The sequence below is a fragment of the Neovison vison genome, chromosome 3 (assembly GCF_020171115.1).
Source record: "Neovison vison isolate M4711 chromosome 3, ASM_NN_V1, whole genome shotgun sequence".
NCBI lineage: Eukaryota > Metazoa > Chordata > Mammalia > Carnivora > Mustelidae > Neogale > Neogale vison.
The window spans coordinates 143,867,743-143,874,204 of NC_058093.1; positions in this window are offsets into that span (position 1 = coordinate 143,867,743).

The window sequence follows — 6,462 nt, forward strand, 5'->3', positions numbered from 1 at the left end:
TACTATTTATTTGACAGAGAGAGAGCACAAGTAGGCAGAGCAGCAGGCAGAGGGAGAGGGAGAGGTAGGCTGAGCCCAAAGTGGGACTCGATCCTAGGACTCTGGGATTATGACCTAAATTGAATGAAGACCCCCAACCAACTGAGCCACTCAGGCGCCCCAGGAAGTATCCTATTTTTGACCTGAGTGTGATCACATGGGAGTTCATCTTACAAATATCCACCACACGTGACAATTTTTCTATGTACAAGTTAAAAGTAAGTAGTTATTGAGGTACATGGGTGAGCTCTAATATAATTCATTCTGATTTCTTTCAGTACTTTCTCTTTCCTCTGTGTTGATGGCAGCTCCCTGACAAGTAACAAGTAACGGGGAACATCCATTTGCATTTTGGTTAGGCTTGAAGCACTGAAATCTCCAGTTTTAAGGTCTGATGGCACAGTCAGAAGTCAACCACAAAATAAACGAGTTGCTGTACCTGTGGCCTGGTTAAAGAAAAAAAAAAATCCAGTTGCTTTAAGGTAATTAAAGTTGATGTTTGCTTAATAATGGTGCCTTCTTTCAACACCTAAGCTAAGAAGCCTAAAGAGCTTCTCACCCTGGGGTTTAATGCCTCACTTCCTGAAAGGTGCTGGGGCAGGGACTGAACCTTGTGCCTCTCAGCAGGGAACAAGGTCACTACCGGGCACCACATTCTTGGTGTTAATCATGGTGTACCAGTGAGTTCATGCACATCCTCTGCTCTGTTTGTTTGTTGGTTCTACAAGTACATGAATTACTACTGATACTCAGACTTGAATCTAAACCTTCAATTTTATGGTCTGGTCTAAGCATTCATGACGTAAGCCATTTTATCCTATCCTTTAAGTTTGATCTCCACCTTGACCGCTAAAGATGGAACTATTACTCCCCAGAGAAAGGAGCAGGAGGAGCACAGCACTATTCCCTTTCCCCAGCTACTGAAAGCTGGTTAATCAGCCAAGACCACAAAGCACTAGCACGAAGCAGCCAACCTGCATCTGAATTTCAGCTGGCACTTCTTGGGCTTACTTTGATCTATCCACCAAAGAGAAAGAGAGAGGCAATTGTTCAGAATCCTTAGAAGAACTGAAGAGATTGTTTCTGGGTACTGTTGTAAATATCTCTGAAACGAAACTTGATTCCTATGTCAATGCTAATTGACATTAGTGCTTTTTCTTGGCTCTGAAGATCAGGTAGAAATAAATAAATAAATAAATAATAAAGAAGATCAATTTCTGATTCTCTTCCGTTGCTATGGAATCCCCAATAAGAAAATGTAGAATTTTGAGAAAGTGATCTAGCTCAGTAGAGTATGAAAAAAAAAAAAAAATTGATAGCCCGAAATAACAGAAGTTAAAACACCCTAAAATAAATGAAATTTTGTGGTGGTTGTTGTTGTTTTTAAAGATTTTATTTATTTATTTATTTATTTATTTGAGAGAGAGAGAAAGAGAGATTGAACATGAGCAGGGGGGTAAGGGCAGTGGGAGAGAGAGAAGCTGACGCCCCGCTGAGCAGGGAGCCAGCCCCAAGTGGGGCTTGATTCCAGAACCCTGAGATCACAACCTGAGGCAGACCAGAAACTGGATGAGCCCCCCGGGTGCCCCATAAATGAAGTTTTGTGATACGTATATTATATGTATATTCTAAAACATGTATGTACTGTGTATATATGTATATAAATACACATATATACTAATATTTTATATATAAACATATATAAACCATATATTATATATAAATATATGTACAACATATATGGATATAAGTGTTCATATATACTAAAATACACAAAATTCAGTGCTTCCTTGTGAAAACATTTTTCTCTAATCAATAAAAGCAAATACTATGTGTCCAGGACTATGATAGAACTATGATAGGTATGATAAAGTACTTCAACCTTCAAAAATGCCCTGTGAGGGTGCCTGGGTGGCTCAGTTGGTTGGACGACTGCCTTCGGCTCAGGTCATGATCCTGGAGTCCGAGGATCGAGTCCCACATCAGGCTCCCAGCTCCATGGGAAGTCTGTTTCTCCCTCTGACCTTCTCCTCGCTCATGTTCTCTCTCACTGTCTCTCTCTCAAATAAATAAATAAAATCTTAAAAAAAAAAATGCCCTGTGAAAAAGCATTGTGCCCATATTACAGATGAGGAAACCAACCCTCAAGGCATTTAAGAAATGTCCTTCAAATTGCAAAACCAATAGTTGCTGTAGAGCAGAAATTCAGTCCTGAATCTAAGTCAAAAACTCATTTAGAACCAGAAAATTGATTCTTCAGATGGAAATCGAATAAACAAATCACTTAGTTGATGAAGACTCTGAAGTAAATAAGATATGAAGTAACATACATGAACTGCATTCACTTACGATTTTTTGGGTTTCTTTTAAATTTTCTTTATTTTATTTTCTTTCAATTTTAAACAATGTTCTATGTCTATTTGAAAACAAACAAACAAACAAACAAGCATCCACACAGACGAGATTCATCCTTCCGTTATAAATCCATTAACTTCAGTCTCCATTACTCACTCCCCTCAATTTACTATCTTGCTTCTCTTATCATTTTTTCCATTAGGTTATGAAACATCTGACTTATGTATGTTTTCCAGTTAGAAAAGTAATATAAAACTAAATATTTAAATAAAAGTGATATAAATATAAAAGTAATAAAATATAAATGTAATATAAAGTATAAAATAAATATAAAAAGGAATATAAATATTTAATACAAATATACATTTTGAAGATAGCTCAGAAAATTAGAAAATAATTGTTTATCCACTACTGAAATGTGATGGATTCCATACAGACTTTTTCAATACATATCTAAAGATACTTATTCCTTTTTGTTTGGTTTTGTGTGTCTTATTGGTCACATAACAGTCCTTTACATGAAAGTAAGAGTTTACCTAGCCACATTTCCATTGCTGAAGAATTCAGATTGTTTCGATTTTACTGACTCAGTATGATATTCCATTATGAAAAAGAGTTTTTTCAAAGTTTGTGATTTTTTTTTTTTAGGTTGCAACCTAGAAGTGGAATTAGATCAGAACTCAATAAAAATTGACAAATTGTCAAAGAAAATAATACCAGATTACATTGTCACTAACAATGTCACAAGACGGGGATGACTGGATGGCTCAGTCAGTTAAGCATCCAACCCTTGATTTCAGGTCAGGTCATGGTCTTAGGGTCTTGGGATCCAGCCCCATATCTGGCTCCACGATCAGCACGAACTCTGCTTGGGAGTTCTCTCCCCCTCCCTCTGACCCTCCCTGGCATCATGCTCTCTTTCTATCTCTCTCTGAAATTAATCAATACTATTAAAAAAAAAAAAAGTCACAAGATTGCCCTACTCACTACCTTTTCCTTGCTTAACCATTTCTTCAGTTTTGGTAATCAGGTCAGAAAAAAATGTGTGTGGAGGGGGTGTTGACATTTCCTTTGTTTCATAACTCTAATATTAAAGATATTAATGACCATTTACATATTATTCAGTATTCATATTTATAAAACATTAATATTCATATATCCATATGTGTTTAATCATGTTCACATTTATGTTTATTCATATTCATGTTTCAGGCAATTCAGCTTCATGGTTCAGTACTCTTTTTCTAGTGAACATTATATGTATCAAGATACCAATGGCTTTTTACCCCATGTGTTGCAAATATTTTCCAGCACTTTACTTTTCCTATTTTTTCTTTAAGAATGATTTCTTTGAAGGGGTACAAATAACACTCAGCATTGTCTGTCTTACAGAATGTGGTCAAGCTGTATTTTTTATATCACAGTGTCTATTTTTAAGAATCCCCAGAGACTTGCCTAACTGGTTTTAGAAGCAAAAACTGTTGTATTACTCTGGAAAACTGTTCTTTTTCATCACATAAACCTGTCTATAAGTGTCTGGTTTTATTTTCTTCTGTCTTTTTAAGTGTAGGTACAACCATTGTGGAATGAAACAGCAGGAACTTGATTTGATCAAATCAAAGAATAGAAGGAAGGGAGAAAATACTTAAATAAAGTTATGAGAAATCAAAGTAGACAGATAAATCATAGGAACCCAAATATACAGGCATATTGTGTTTTTTCCTCAGTGGAATTTCAACATTAACTTACTACAGATTTATTACCAAATAATAATTATGAACTTCAATTTTCAAAGCTCTGAAGTATAAACAATAAGTACTGAAGAGGACATTCTTTTTAAATGCCACATCCACAGACTTCTAAGCTTTTCCTTTAACCACAATGTTTTTACAAATAATCATTTCAGCACAGTTAGGGCTTTGTAGAATAATATTTGGACCCTTTGTTTTAATTCAAAGTTAGACACAATGAAAACGTCTTTGTAGGCTTTGTACCAAATTGCCTTTTGTCAAACAGGGCAAGTCTGTTGTTTATAATGTCCATAAACATGTAATCTCGGCATACCCTTGCTCTACGTCTTCTCAGATTAGTTTCCTTTTTTCCTTCTGTTAATAAGCCAATTCAAGCCTCAAACAAGAAAAAAAAGATGATTTCTTTGACTTACAAAAGTTTTTAAAACTTAGAAGGCTAAGCTAATTTTGTCTGATTTTTGTATTTTTATTTCAACATGTAATTCTTTAATACATTTAAATTCCTTTGTTCCTGTTTAGCCAGTTTTCTCAGAACATTTATTTTATAAAATTTCCTTCCCTTCCAATTTATGATACATGAATTTTTCCATTGGAGATGATTTTGCTCAAGTTCTTATAAATGATTATAACAAATTTAATTATTTAATCAAGAGCTCAGGACAATGAAATGTTGTTTGTTGGAGACTCTGTCTATCACATACAGGGAGTAAATATTTTGACAAATATGACTTGGAGATCCCAACTTTATCCTTTATTTGAGCTTTAGGAAACTGGTCTACACATGTTGCAGTTTAGAAGCATGTTAATAATTGGTTAAATATCTAGTTGATATCAGGTGACATCCTGCTCTTTCTGTTCCATAACCATTTTCTTGATTCTCATTGACTAGCATGGACACTTGACATTGGACAGGTGTCCATTCTCTTGACATCATCTTTTTCTGAAAACACTCCCTCCCTTCAATTACCTTCTGTATTTATGCATTTTTTAAAGATTTATTTATTTATTTGAGAAGGAGAGAAGAGCATGTGTGCACAAGCAGAGGGAGGGAAAAGGAAGAGAGAGAAAGAGAGAGAATTCTCAAGTAGACTCTGTACTGAGCATAGTGCCCAATGGGGCCTCCATCTCAGGACCCTGAGATCGTAATCTGAGCCAATACCAAGAGTCAGATGCTTAACTGACTGAGCCACCCAGGTGCCCTTGTATTTCTGCATTTTTATCCTGTGACTCTTAATTCTCTCTCTACAGATATCATTGTTCCAATTTAGCTCTGCAATAAGACTGAGCACAAACTATTGTAATTAAATATATTATAACATCAGTTCCTCAAGGGCGGGGGACCGGGCCTATTTTTTTAAATGAGTTTCCTGAATGGTTAGTACCCAACTGCACAATGTCTAAGAACTTAATCAATATTGGGTGACTAACTGACAACTTACTGTTTTGTGGTTACAAAATTCCATAAATATACATAGTAATTTGTAATTACTAGAGTCTCTTGTTTGTGAATACATGACACCCAACAGACTTGAAGGTCATGAGTTAATTAGTGCACACAAGTATTGGGTTTCCTATTTCCTAGTCTGAGAATTCTATTCATGGTGCACAATGTTTAAATATAATGGAGATTTCCAAGTTCCTATTTTGATTATCTCTTTTTTTTTTTAAAGAATTTCATTTATTTATTTGAGAGACAGAGTGGGGGTGGGGGGAGGAGCAGAGGGAGCGGGACAAGCAGGCTCTGCACTGAGCATGGAGCCTCACACCAGGCTCCATCCCATGACCCTGAGATCATGACCAGAGCCAAAAGCAAGAGTCGGTTGCTCAACTGACTGAGCCACCCAGGTGCCCTCCATTTTGATTATCTTAATAGAAACTTTCAATCCTTCATTCTCTTACATAGCTATGTGTTAGTATATCCTTCTTTTTGTTCTGATCAGCAGCAAATGGAGGCTAAAGTCCCAATGAGAAAGGAACCTAAGATATTTGTGTCCATTGCTACAACAGCAACTACCTCCTAAAACCATTTGGGAAAAGTTGGGAGAGGTAGAAGAGCAATTACCTTTGTTAACATGAGATTTTTCCAGACATTTGCCAAAAAAATATGTATTTAACAATAAAAAATACACAAAGAAAATACAGACACCTACCTATATATCCACTGCCCATCACAATAAGTGGAAATTGTGAATACATTTAAAGGCTTATTATAAACTTCCCAGATAATATTCCCTTCCCCCACAAATAGCCAACACCCAAAATTACTTGTTTGTCATTCCCTTGTTTTTCTTTATAGTTAGACTCCACATCTATATAA